This window comes from Melopsittacus undulatus, chromosome 4 (assembly GCF_012275295.1).
Source record: "Melopsittacus undulatus isolate bMelUnd1 chromosome 4, bMelUnd1.mat.Z, whole genome shotgun sequence".
Lineage (NCBI taxonomy): Eukaryota > Metazoa > Chordata > Aves > Psittaciformes > Psittaculidae > Melopsittacus > Melopsittacus undulatus.
In genome coordinates this window covers 31,746,054-31,760,566 of record NC_047530.1, presented here as the reverse complement: position 1 = coordinate 31,760,566, position 14,513 = coordinate 31,746,054, and the positions used below count along the sequence as shown (strand labels likewise).

General features: G+C 36.2%; 1 protein-coding gene across 2 annotated transcripts in view; it reads left to right on the top strand.

Moving 5' to 3' along the window:
• Window positions 1-14,513, top strand: part of FLRT2 (fibronectin leucine rich transmembrane protein 2) — a 61,530-nt gene that overhangs the window by 22,778 nt on the left and 24,239 nt on the right. The window contains exon 2 of one of the 2 annotated variants that reach the window (XM_031042989.2): window positions 13,435-13,565. The exons of the other annotated variant lie outside the window; for it this stretch is intronic. The gene's annotated coding sequence lies outside the window, so the exon portion shown is untranslated. The remainder of the gene's footprint in view (window positions 1-13,434; window positions 13,566-14,513) is intronic. 2 annotated transcript variants of the gene reach the window in all.

The window sequence follows — 14,513 nt, the reverse complement described above, 5'->3', positions numbered from 1 at the left end:
ATCTGTATTGTAAGGAAGCAGATGAAGAGATAATTTTTTATGAATGCTTCCAAATAAGTTAAATTAGTCTCAGTATCAGGGTTAGAACTCTGTTACTGAGGTTCTAGTGAAAATGACACTGAAAAATGCAAAGGCAGAAAGGCTAATGGAATGTATTTAAACCCAGATGTTTTTCATCTGAGAATGCACCAAGAATTAAGGATTTATAAATTTCACTCTGGAAATCTAGAAGATTTGAAACAGTAACTCCTGAAGCATCCCTCTTAATTGGAAAACATATGAAAAAGAACAAGCATAAAAGAAGGAAAGTATCATCTTTGTTATTGCTGCTAATGGTCCTTTGCCTTTGCCATAATCAAGGGTTTAAAACATTTATTGAGACAAATATTTACAAAAATAGGTATCTGAAAAATGGGATGGAATTCAGTTTGCAGTATATGGATAGAAGGAGGAGTCATGCTAGACTAGCCTGATAGCTGTATTTAACAGAAGAACTGGGTTTCTAGAAGAAAATTATATTTCTATCTGGACTTCAAGAAAACATCTGATGTGGTGAAATTACTTAGCCTGTGGAAGAGACTTAGAGACTTGTGAGACTCAGAAACAAATAGTTTTCTGAGTACAAAACAACAAAACAGAAGGGAGCTAAAAAAGGAGTAATTTGTCTCTAGAGATATTATCAGAATTTCTCTAGTGTTACCTTTGGAGGTGACAATTATTAGCATATTCATTTATTTAGTTTATTTAGGAATTTAGTTTATCAGGAATAATGACACAAATTCTCATTAGAATACTGCAATAATATACGAAAAATGCTTGACATTTCAAAGACACAGAAATACCAGGTTTATGATGAAATTAAGCAAAACAAACAAAAATATTAGGTATTGACACATTTATATTGTTAACTAGCAAAAAGTTTAATTTGCAGGCTAAGAAAACAGCAGATGGGAAGTGAGATTTGGATGTATGAGTCAATCACAAAATACTTGTATGACTTGACCATGACACAAGAGAGAAAGGAAAGAAAAAAGGGGAGAGAGAACAAGAGAAGCATCTTAGTATATATGAAGCAAAGTAGGTAATGAAAAGTTGATGGTTAATAGTAGGAATGGTTAAAACTATTTGAAACATTTTAGAGAGTATTCAAAAAAAGGTGTTTGAAGAAGAGCAGGTACACAGACCAGCTGCTTTGATTTTTAGATGAATGAAGAGCTATTTTATATGAGGTGACTGAAAGAGCTGGACTTAGCCTAGCAAAATAATAGCTGAGAAAAAGCATGATTGCTTTCTATAAATAAATGGAGAGCGGGAGGAGGATGAACTATTTTTGTTAAAGGACAAGGTTAGACAAGAACAAATGAATATAAACTAGCTATGAATGTATTTATTCTGCAAATTCATAAAAAGGGTTTTAAGATTGAGCTCAAATGAGATGAACAGGATTATATGACATGATTACTTATGATAGCAGGGAATTGGATTCACTGACCCAGGATGCCTCCTCTAGTTCTACAGCATGTGCTCATACAAATTGCAGTTCTGTGCTAGGACTAGTGGATCACATATTTCTGTGATTAGTTGCTTCCTTTGCTGAGATCTTGTTCAGCACTGTCTAAAGTCTCTTCAGTTCTTGTTTCCAACATTGACACAGTCAGGGAGACAGTTTTGGATTTGCTTCTTTTTTATTTTTTTTTTCCCTTTCTCTCTCTGTCTTTTATGTATAAGGGAAATAACACTTCTACATTTTCCAGTGAATTTTCAAGCTTTGCTTCATGTATCTTTGGCAGAAAAAAAAGATCAGGGTGAATGGAGGCAGCAAAGTACATGAAAGGTAGGTGGTAAGCTTTCTGAGCAGAAATTACATATGAGTAGGTAGGAACAACAACCAGTTTTACAACTACTGTAGCACTCCTTCAAGTATGAACAGTAATGTATACACACGTTACATTGAAATTTTGGTATGAAATGTATTAACAGCTACTTTGATTTAACATTAAAGAAGTGTTTTATTTTTATAGATATGTAATTCAAATACAGAGATGTAAATATTTCTCTGTAGATGTTTTCTGCATAAGTTTGCTGATTTCACACAATTTTCTGGCTCTCCCAGATCGCTGAGCTGATTCTATAAGCAACCTGATGCCTCACAGTGCCATGTTGGCTGAGGTGACTGGGATAATCAAGGTGCATCTGCTCATCTGGTGACTCAGATTTCTTTCTTGATGAATGGGGTAGACAGAACTTACTTTTTCAAGAACAGACATTGCTGGTAATTTGCCTAGAAGGACACACTTGCAAGCTATGAACAACTATGTAAAACTTTACATCAGACCTTGACAAATTATAGTCCTTGAACATGATGCTGCAAGAGCTTGTTAATCAAACGAACGCCATGTGCAACTGTGTCAAATGCAATATGTAAAAAAATTTCCTTACTAGGCAAAAAAGTTTCTCTTTGCCATTCATTTGGTTTTGAAAAAAGAAGTAAGGAAATCTGTGGAATACATATGAGTAATTTGGGAAGAAGATAGCAGAAAGGATGGAAATTCTGGGAAGAGTTAAACAAGCACTAAAGTTTTTATTCATCCACTGTGAGTTTTGTGGGCTATTAGACAAAAGGTAAATCAGTCATAATGTTCAGAATTTCATCTCTGTCTTCCTGCTGCTAAGCACATGCTGTATCTGACTATGATATTGTCAGGCATGTTAGAAAAATAGCAAAGGAGTGTGAGAGCAGGAGTGCAGAATGAATTAAGCTTGTGTGTTGCATTATGCCCTGTCAGTCATAGTGAATGTGGCCTGACGCAGCATGGTATTTGTACCTGTATGGTCTCAAGGGCTTAAAGTTCTTAAAAGGAATGTTTCTCCTGAGCTAAGTTATTAAGAGTTTCATCTGAATAAGGAATGAAGGATGTGGCCCTTTGGAAACAATGGTGTCCCAAGAGATTCCTTTGTCTTTGTTAATTTAAAATGATGGCAAGCAGTAGCAGCGTATTTATTCTGTAGCAGTAACTATATTAATAGGCACCACATAACAGCTGAAAAACATTCCTTTTCTATCTAGGCATGTCGCCTTAGTACATTAGCAAAGGTTCAAGAACAGAAGATGACAGGCTTTCATAGAGAATCATGCTGCTAAAATAACATTCTTTCCTGTGCCATAGCTTCTGGCACTGTAACCCACTATCCTGTCATAAACTGCTGACATCAGTGTAGCACAGCATTAATATTATGTCTTTAACCCCTTTGATACCATTTCTTTGGGTGAGCCTTATCAGATTCAGAAGGAAGGGGAAAAAAAGCACAGGAAAAAATATAGATAGATAGATACACACATATTCTGTATTCCTTGAAGACAAATTTCAGCACACAGACTTCAGATTTTCTTCAGAACTTTCACAGCTTTTTCAAAATTATATCATTAATGATGATAGTTCTTTACTTTTCATTTATAAGTGAAAGAAAAATTAGATCAAATATATTTAAAATGTCGTCCTTCAGAATTTCCTGATAAAATCCATCTACATCAATGTATTAGTTTTAATAATATTAGAGTTTAGTGGGGAATAGGGAGAAGCATTCTTTAGCTGTTCTAGTAGAGTTTTCTCTTTTTTTGGTAACTGCAACTCTTTTCACTATATGGATCCTAAATCTTAGTTCTTCTCTATTTAATTCCCTACAAGTTTTAGGTTACATCTTACTGTGAAATACAGTCTTTGGGATTTTTTTATTTTATTTTATTTTTTTAGCCATTTTATTCTGCTGATACTTGATTCATAAAAAACTGCATCTAAGTATAGACATGACTGAATGTGAAATAAGAGAGGAAGAAAGGATGCAGAGTAAGCCATGGCTTCTTGGTTTGCAAAAGGGCCAAACAGTTTGCAGTGTCAATTAGCAAGTTATGAATAAATTTCTGAACTTCACTATAGCTGAAAAGGGAGTAAAAAATAAGCTCTGGTTAGTGACTTGAATAACTATAGAAGGGTCTTGGCACATTTGTTGGAAACAAGCAACACTGATATCTGTCACACAAATGTTGACAAAATCTGATTTTCTTAACTCAGAGTCAACTCTAATCAAAACTCAGACAGCAGCCTCTTACATGTTAAATTAATACTTGAATTTAATTATTCCTGTTCAACTCCTTAAGAAGCTGAGCTTTTTCTAGAGCGCATGATAAATAAAATCTTTAATTCTTTTGATCTTTGCCCTGTGTAAGTACCCTGCTTTGCAGCACAGCTCTTCAGATGTAAAAAATTCTATCTCACACCATATACTGGAGATCCCCAGCCACTCTGGGTCAGACCATTTTAAATTCACATTCTTTTCTACCTTTCACATGGCTATTTAATTTAAAATCTATATTTTCAGTTCCTGTCACCCAATTCATTGGTAGAAGTTCTATACAAAGTTTGGCCCAAGAGAATTCTTGGCATGATTCCATTAAATCTTGCTTTCTATTTACATCAAATTCTGCTTTCATGTAGGGGTCCAGTTTGGTATGGGATTTAACTTACAAGATGTGGGATAAGAGAACAGAAGTTGTTACGAAATACAATAGCTTAGATTGCCAAGACTAACATATTCACCCCCAAATGTGTCTCATATTCTTTCAGTGCACATACAGTGTGAAGATATGGAGGAAAACTGAAATAATGAACTTTCACCCTGTAAAATTGTATTTAATATACAGCCAACTATAACAAGAGCTCAACTGGTTTGAAATATTATTTTGACTTTTGTTTGCTTGGAAAAGCAGAGTTGTTCTTCATGTTCTTTTTGCTGAAACAGGGAGAGATATATTTCTTACCAAGAAGCCAATTACAAGACATAGTACATACACCTTGATTCATCCCTGGAAAATAATACCATATCTTCCATTCTGTACCATCATGGAGGTGTATGCCACTATTTCTGGAGGTGACGATAGGCTAGTGAGCTTCCTAAGCTCCTGGGACTTCTGTCACTCCTTTTCACACCACTTCTATTTTTACCTTTTTAGGACCCTATTTGAATGTGAGAGCCTCATTCCTTTTAAAAATACAAATTGCTACAGTGTTTTTACTGTCTGCTGCTGCAATCCCAGTTGCTATTTGATTTCTTCTCATTTTTTTTTTTTTTGTGTTTGTCAGGTCTTGCTTCACCAACTTTTCAGTTATTCCCTAAATTATAAAGGGTAGGTGTCTGCTGCAGGGCTTCGGGATTGAAATTAACACCCCCATTAATAGGTGATATAAGTGTGATTAATTTTTCTTTGATACCATGTTAAGAAGGATAAGAATAAAGACATTTAAATGGCTTCTCATTTTAATGCAGAGTAGAAAATAAGTAAAAATGTAGTAAAACTAAGATGTTTATACATTGTTCTCTATTTACCCATCTTCTTGCTTTAGTGAATAGAAAAGATATATTTTTACCATTTTCCATAATTACTGCAGTGAGGGTTTATCAGAGTGAAAGCCTTGAACAATTAAAGTCCCTAATTATTGATAAAAGAAATATAGCACAGGCACTATGGAAGCATGAGTCATGCTTTGACCCTCCTTTCACACATATTTTCCCACTCTATCCCTCAACTTAGCCAGAGGGACCTTTGAATGGATAACTTAATCCCTGTGCTTTCTTTTTTTGGCCTCACAAGGGGCCAGTTATTGCAGATGGGAACTGTCATCTTTGCTGTGCACATCTATCCAGTGATAAGTGTGCTGCAGTATATTTCATACAGAACTGCCATCAGCGGACAACTTTTAAGTCCAGGTGAGATTCATATGAAATAGTATGCCAAAGTTTGAGAGAATTTATATTTTATTTTCAGGCTTTTCAACCAATTATTTCTTCATAATTATGTTAATCTGATACCATGTCTGCAATCTGTGATTTTTTCAGGACCAGGACACTATTTTCAATCTAAACCTTTATATGCTGAAACTAGGAGCAGGTCATGCAGGAACTCTTACAGACTGTCTGACTTTGACATGGAAGCTAGGGTTAATTGCGCTTGATATCTATTGCTTTAGGTCAAATCTGCATTGTCCTGGCTCTAAATCCCTATTATTTTCTGTTTATCCCTCAAAAACAATCTGTGAAAATGAGAACAATGTTGAATTTCCTCATTTTAAGATATGTTTTTTCCTTTAATAGTAGCAACAAATACAACTCTTGAGATTTTCCAAGTCATCTCACTTCAGCTTCAATAAATTTTTTTTAGACTTACTACTTAGTTAAAGCTAGTCTGTCTGTCTTTGGTGACTGTGAGACCTGGATTTGACTATGTGGACATAGCTATGTCAAATTGTTGCCAGAATATATGCCTGGAAGGGAGACTGAATCTATATATGCGTACATTCAGATACACCTTTTCTCCCTTCTTTGCTCCAGAGGGCCAGGGTAGCCTGTGGTAACCTGCCCAAGAAGAGGTGCAAAAAAATGTGAGATAGGTTAGAATCAACCCTGAGTGCCATCTGGTCCCAGATCAGCAGCAGGGAGATACTGGTTTATATGAACGGTGAAAATATCAGCCATGTCCGAATAGTTTTAAAATTTTAACTTACAGTTAAAAATCTAATTATAGCAATACTAATGTTATCTAATATCTTTTCAATGTCATTGATTCAGGATTTTCCACCAGAAAATACTCACTGCTGAAAAATAAACACTGGTCCAGTATTAAGCATCTAAAATCCTATTAGAAGTCAAGCTACCTGTGGTTGCTCAGAATCTCCAAAATACAGTTCTTCAGTTTCCTTCCTAACTAGCTCATCTACCATATTTATCTATCCTACAGAAAGTTTTGGTGACTTTGTATTTACAACATGCTTTTCAATGTGAAAAGGCACATAAATCAAGTGTCACGGTGATGCATGAACTGCTAACAGCTCTTAGTCTAAAAAAATTCCCGATCTCACTCAGAGCTTCACTGCCATACCTCTGAGTTTCATGGATTTTTGACAGTCCTTCCTGAGATTAAAATCTTCTTTTCTTTGTATAATCAGTCTCTAAATGGTAGGAATAATAATCTGACATTTAGAAAACGTTCAGATGTTAACATTGTTATGGTTATGATTGAAAATGGGGAACTTTATTAAAACATTCAGACAGGTGCTTTTGGAATGTAGCCATAGTATCAGTTGCCTCTAACTTTATGTTACATGGAACTAGAGAATTTTATTTTTCCTGTCTATTTTTCCCATATGGGTTTTGACTCCGCTATAGTGGGAGCTAATTTCAAATTCTATATTTAGGTTGTTTAGAAATTCCCTTATTATGGTGAGTTTTTCTTTCAGAAACTTTCACATCTGTCTTATTTACAGCAGACATCTGATATTAGTAAAGAGATAGTCCCGTGGCTTTGTCCCAAACAGTTCAATTTCTGATTTGCTTGTAACACAAAGTGTTAAATAGTGTAATTTCTGTTTTCTTGCTCAGGAGCCTGTAATCTGTATTCTCAATTAAATTACAGATTACACCTTTTTCAAACTATCAGAAGCTGCTGGTAATGTTCTCAGGACATCCTTAAATTTTGACAGTATCATAATAGTTGAGGTGGAGATGAAATCCATGTACATACTTTCTTCACCTATGTACATCCTTTTTCCCCATTAGTCCAAGAGGAGTCAGGTGTGCCAAAAACCCCATCACTGAGACTAGGGACATACTTGAGCCCTTCCGGTAAACTACCTCTTTCTGACATATGGCCTCATCCTGTTCTGCTGACACTGTTAGTGAAGAGAGTGACTGAAATAGGAGATCCTCCATGGCTCATACAACAGAACTGCTGAAGTGTCTCGGTGGCCAAGAGGAGGGAGTAGATCTCACTCAGCAAGATTTATGGCCTAGAAAAAAACTGTCAGTAGTGTATTATCCTTCCTAAGGGATTCACACGAATTAGAGCCCAGGTACTCATCACTAGTCCCATCATCTGTTTCTATGGGAAAAAACATGGGGGAAAAGAAAGCTTTGTCTTCATTGTCTCTGGGGAAATACTCTGCATGGTCATCAGGATTAATTTCTAGATGCCTATGTAGCTTCCTTTGAGCAGCTCATAATTTTTGATGCATATATGCCTTATAGAGAAATGTTCAGAACTTGTCCTGCAATCCAGCTTTGCTCTTGCAAAACAAAGTAGAAGAATAAGTAGTACTGTTTATTCCCAGTTGACAATCCGTCACTAACCCGGCCATAAAAATGGGTTACCCTGGGGGTCAGATGGGTCAGAGCCAACCGTTTACCAGAGGCATCTGCTTAGAATTGCTCTCAGATGGCAAATGGCTGTGCAGAGGCTGCTACCAGCCAGAAGGGTTTAGAGCAATCTGAAGTGCCTCTAAATTTTGCAAGTACCAGAGCTACCTTAAAGCAACAGAGCAGGCATTACTGCAGAGCAGAGATGATCTGAGCGTAGATCATATGAGAACCTGGGATTTGCAAACCCTTTGTGGCAGCATTGTATGCCTGGTGTGTTAAGCAGAGATGTGAGTAGAATACTGATTCTTCACCAGTGTCTTTAGTATTAGTAGAAAAACATCGGAAGGAGCTTTGCAGTAATTCACATTATTTGCTTTTGTCGACTATCATATGCTACAGACCAGAAAATACGTTTTAAAGCCCAGTTTAAGATGAAAAGTAAAAACAATTCTGGCAGTAGGAATAACAAGTAAGAGCAATCTCTTACTTGTGAATTTATTCAAGGAAACTGCATGTGAGCCCTCATGTGAGCTTGGGAAGTGGAACTCCACGCACACCTGGTAGGACAACCAATAATGCTCTCTCTCCAAAACCAACTGGGAGTGACAAAACATTTGCTTTTAAACTCAAACCTCACAGCTGTTTTTACTCAATATTTTTTCAGCTATACCAAGTGTCCTTTTGAAAGACTGTACCATTGTTAGGAGCACAGGTGAACAGTGCCAGGAAAAGAGGGCAAGGTGCAGCCACTCGCTCTCTCCATTGCAAGTGCTGTCCAGAGGCCAGTTGAGAAAATCTCTCAAACCCTAAGTTATTCATTAAGGCAAGTAGGCAGATATCTCTCATAGGAGACCATCAAGTCTTAACACAAATATGGTACAATCAAAATTTATTTAATCTCTCTGAAGCCCTGGATATAATAACACACTATGTAATCCAGGACTCTTTTCACAAGACTGTTGTTTATATCCAGCATTTGTCTATTTTGGTTAGAGGCCTCATTGATGTACAATTCATTTTCTCTGTTTTACATATTTTTGCATTGGTCCCAGTTACGTGGGAAGTACACTTGCAGATATTTTACTTTTAATCATAGGAAATGTTTCATGAGGTGCTTTTACCTATATTTTTGAGTCCTTGACCACTTTTTTATTCCTTATTCCTGAACTCACTTCTGCAGTCATTCCCCAATAAATTATTGCTTACCAATATTGAATAGTAATTTTAATAATTTCTTAGTTCAACATGTTATAAGCAAATATACTCAGTTATGTAGTGCTTACTTCCTGGGTATCCAGTACTCCTTCTTTGGTACCTAGCATAACCAAACACAGGCATTTAATTAAGAAGAAGCTTTTGAAACAAGTATTTTACTAAAATCAGTAGGACAAGAGATTTTTTTAACTTTTGGCCCTCAGAAGGGGGGGTGTCTGCTGGATATTATTATAGTTACAGCTGAAATCAAGTTACGCTGCGCTTAATGAACTGGTCTAGCTGCCCATCTAGGTTTCTATAGGCTTTCTAATGTTCATTGTTTTCTTAATTATCCATTTGCTGATTTTCTGTTGGACTAGAGTTTCATTATTTTATATTTCTACTACAGTTGAGGTATGAAAAGTCATTTAGCAGAAAAGTATATTTACTGTGTTATATGTTTTTATTACCTTCCATGGGCAGAGCTTGCACATCCTTAAATCCATTTATACAGCATGAAAGACCTCTTGCAAGAAAAACAGATCCATTTTCTATGTTCTTTTCATTGATGCCACTCTGGAAAAATATTACCACACTAAGCGAAACAAAATGTTTAGTTCACAAAACTAGGGTGAATTTAGTTGGAGCTGCTGGAGACTCAATTACTTTGTTATTTGAGAGGGAGAAAAAAAGGCCCCTTAGAAATTCTGTTCTGAACAATTAAGAATCAAAGAAGTATTCAGTTTCCAGCAAAATACAGTCTTTTTAAAATCTGGATACCATTCAATTCATGTAACTCACAGGAGGGAAAGAACAGCAGTCAGAAGCCAATCCACCCTTCTTGAGGTGGATTTAGCTTCACCTCGAAAAGTGGGGAGATTAGGGAGAAAGAATGTAGAAAAAAATGCCCAGAAGAGAGAAAGGGAGAGACATGGTGGAAATACACACGTGTATGTGAACTTAGTTTACTTTTATAGAATAGAGGAAAAAGTATCCAGTACATGGCTCTGGTTGGTTTCTTCCTTGGCATTTCACTGGTACCAATGATACTTTTCTTAAGATGGGGGTAAGGGAGCAATAGGGAGAAGAAGATGAAGAAAAAGCACTTTAGAAAAATTAATTGACAACAAATAAAATATCACTGATTTTTTAGAAGGATGTGAAACTAAAAGTAGAAAGGATCAATGCCTGGACTAAGTTTTGGCTGGTGATCATTAGGGAAGTTGTAACATGCAGTGGTGATTTTATCTTCAAATTAAATCAAACCATGGTTGTTAGATTTTACACAGTGCATGATGGTGCATTGCACCACCAGATGCAACTTTAGGATAAATTTTCATTTTGAAAAGTGAATTAGACACTTAGACATCCTATGAAACTGATGGAGCCCATTATCTTGTTTGTTACTTAAGTTTTTAAAAAATCCCTTGATGCAGCCATAATTGCATGCCTGAATCAACTGACTTTATGTAAAACAAAGTTTCAGATACTTTCTTCAAAATATTGCTCTCATGCCTATTAGACTTAATGTCATTCAGAACAGTCCCAAGAAACTTGGAGAAAATTGCCTTTTTGCTTTCCTTTCTAATGTACTGAAAACTACTTTCTTTCAGTTTTATGTCCTTGCCATTCCACAAAGTATTAACAGTGTTTTTCTAGTGAGCTGCGTTTGCTAGCAATATAACTACTGCATAAGCTGCAGAGCTGTATATCTTGAATTATAAAGTGGGATGGAGAAATATGGTGATGTGATTGGCATTCCATGCACTTAACAGAACATAGCACTGTAAGTGGTGATGTTGGATCCAGCCCCCCAGACTTCCTAACTTAAGTAACTCTGTCTATTCATGTGCATAAAAATTCTTTCAAAATCACACCCAAGGTTAAATCATGGGAACTTGGAAATGGGGAACTTTTAAAAGTTCTTCTGAAAATAAAACAAAGGGCCAACTGAAACTAGTGGGAAATTTTCCATTGACTTCAAAGGCAGTAGAATAAAATCAGAGCCATGAAGCTTCATACATGGGAAAGAAATCTATGGCTATGAGTTTATACTAGTTTCTCAAAATTATACTTTCATCATAGGCCACCTACTTTTACCAATTTTAATCATTATGACTTCTCTTGCACTAAAACACATAGTCTTGCAGCATAATGCAAATAAACCTATCTCCCCCTCAAAAAAATAAAATAAATGAGAAGTATTATAGAACTTGAATATTTAAAATTAAGCAATTAAATAACTATTGTTCACAATAATGTCTGTTTTATACCCTACTAACAAAACCAATATTAATTTTGTTGGGAAAACGTACAGGACTAGATACTATTCTACCGTATTAGCATACAACATGGAAAAGAAGGTAATAATGTTTTTTTGCGTGGTATTTTTTAAGGAATTACATTCACACTCTCAAATTTCATTACCAGATTGTGACATCATTTTTGAAAAATACATATTTCTCAAAAAAATCTTAGATGCATTTAGAACCAAACCTTTTTTAATAGTATAAGAATTATACAACTCCTTTTTTACTCATTTCTTAAAATGCTCCTGTAATACCTTAGTCAAACTTTCTTTTGAAATGTCAAAATATTGTACAATGTGTTCTCTGCCAGAAAAACACACAAAAAAATGGATGGGTTCACAAGTGGAGAATTTGGCCCTAGAAGCAGATATTCCCGAAAACTGAAGAGTTGAATTTGCATTCTTTTTTTCTTGGTCTTTGGACACATTTGTATGAGTTTTAAGAAAACTTTAAAAAGTGAATTGTAAACCACTGTGTTGAGTTCATCCAACCTATCTTTCTGTGAATAGAAAAACAATCGTAGGAGCTATGAGCACTGAACATGAAAACAGAAGTTTTCCATACAAATAATGTGACCAACTGCAAATAATGACACTTTCAGTAATAAGCCATCTTGTTGTAATCTGCAGAATATTTTATTGTATAATTCCAAATAATATATTTTAGAAAATCATAATATTTGAATCAAGAGCACTCTATGAACAGAATAAGAAGTTATATTTTTTTGTCTCAGTTTGGAGACTAAGATGGCTTATTCAGTCCTCAATAGAGGTTCAAGTGGTGAAAGACACAGACTATTTAATTTTGGCATAAATTGTCTATGTTATTTGAATCAAGAGACTGGGGTAATCTGCCTATGTGGAATCTCCTGGCACTACTGAAATGGGGTATATTTTTTGTATGTGAAGTAAAATAACTTCCATGAGTTCTACCCTATCTACATTTAAAACCTGGATGCCATAAAGTCTAGTTTCTTTAATTGATGTGGGTCATCGTATTCCAGGTTATATTTGCTTTCTACTGTGCATAGCTGACAGTGTGTTCAGCGATTTATTTTTTTTTTTAGTTCTGCAGTGTTATTCAGAAACTACAAAGACAGATTTCCTCTGCAATTCAGAAAAGGCAGACTTGCAACTTGTCAGCATTTAAAAGGACTTTTGTCATGCACTGTCAGAGAGAACAAGGTAAAACCAGCATGGTCACTTTAATAGTTGGTACTTAAAACAAGAATGGATTTGAATAGTTGCTGTGGCTTTCGGCAGTGTGTGTTTGTGCTGTTCTGTCACAGCACAATAGTTTCCAAGCTGTCTTAACCACAGCATCAGGGGAAGCTGTGTACTTGTTTCCTTGTAAACTTGTAAATCATACTGTCCATTTATATGCTTTCAGTAAGTAAAAGAATTTCTGCAAGTACTTTCATTAAATTAAGTTCCCCACTGTGACACCACTCTTCTTTCCTATACTTGCACCGAATGACTCTGTCTGAGGTTCATAGTAAAGGCTGAAGGGAAAAAAAACCCCAACCAAACTAACAAAGCTGGAGCAGTCAAACCTCAGGCCATCGAGGGCCACGTCTTCAAAGCTGGATGCCTGAGCAGAAAGAACATGTGGTTTCATTGATCAAATGCAGACTAGGAGACAGGAACTTGCATCTTTTAATTTTACTTGTGCTCCCATCTCACTTTGCAACATTTAAGAAACTTTATTGAACTCTGAGGAAGACCTAGCTTTGCTTTTTTCATAGTTGGAATACCAACCCCAGAAACCAAAGGAAACTTAAGACATGCTGAGTTGTTCTCCTTCTGGGCTGCTCCAAGGGTGCGAGAAGGCCTACTGAATGAAGCTCAGAATAGCCTCCCAAAGTAGTACACTTAGGTAAGATCCTAAAGTCTTCAGCCTTACTCCCTTGCATCCCAGATAATGGGTCTCATCCTGCATTTCTTGGTAAAGTCTGAGCTGCTTTTGATATTTGCTGTGCCAGAGCATTTCCCTCTGAGGAGACTGAAAGTTTGCTGTAGTTCATGTAGTCTACCACAGCACTGTATGCAGTCCACAGCTGAACCCAAAGCACACAGTGTCTCAGTTTTTTAATGTAAATTGAAAAATAAATATGCTTTTTTGAATTCCAGGAGGATGCTAATAATGCTTGTCATGCTGTGATTTTTGCAAAGGATCGTTAGCTAACCCTGGGAACAAAAGCAGCTGAAGCATAAGGGCTTACCTCCCAGGAGAAAATGGGAAGGACCACAAGAGGATTCACAGCAAGAAGGAAAAACAAGACATCAGCTCCTAGCTAATGTATTACCTTTCAGTGATAGAACTTCCTGTGATAGCAGGGGTCTGGACTCCATGACCCAGGAGGTCAGTCCCAGGCACATGTACCCATAACATACAAACAAACCAGGGAATTAGCCTATCTCTTGCTGGCAGCCATCTGGTCAGAAACACTGTTAGTGTTGCCGTTCAATAGCAGAGCTCTCAAAACTCCAAACTGACATGTGTAAATGAGTACTATACTTAACTGTATCTTGTATTACCAAAAAATACCTCCTCAAAGCCAGCACATGAACATAAGTCCTGGCTTTTTGACTCAGGATGAAAATCCAAAACCTGAAAAGTCTTAAAAAAAATATAATGAAAAGAAAAAAAATTTCCTTTGCTTCTACCATGTCATTCATTGGCTCACTGAAGCCTGTGGTACTGCCACAACCCCTGTTTCTTTGCCTGTTGAACACAAGCTAGCTGAGGACACTTTATCTTATTTTCATCATATTTGTAGGGAGATGTCTGGAACAGCCTACCCACATACCTTGATGGAGAATG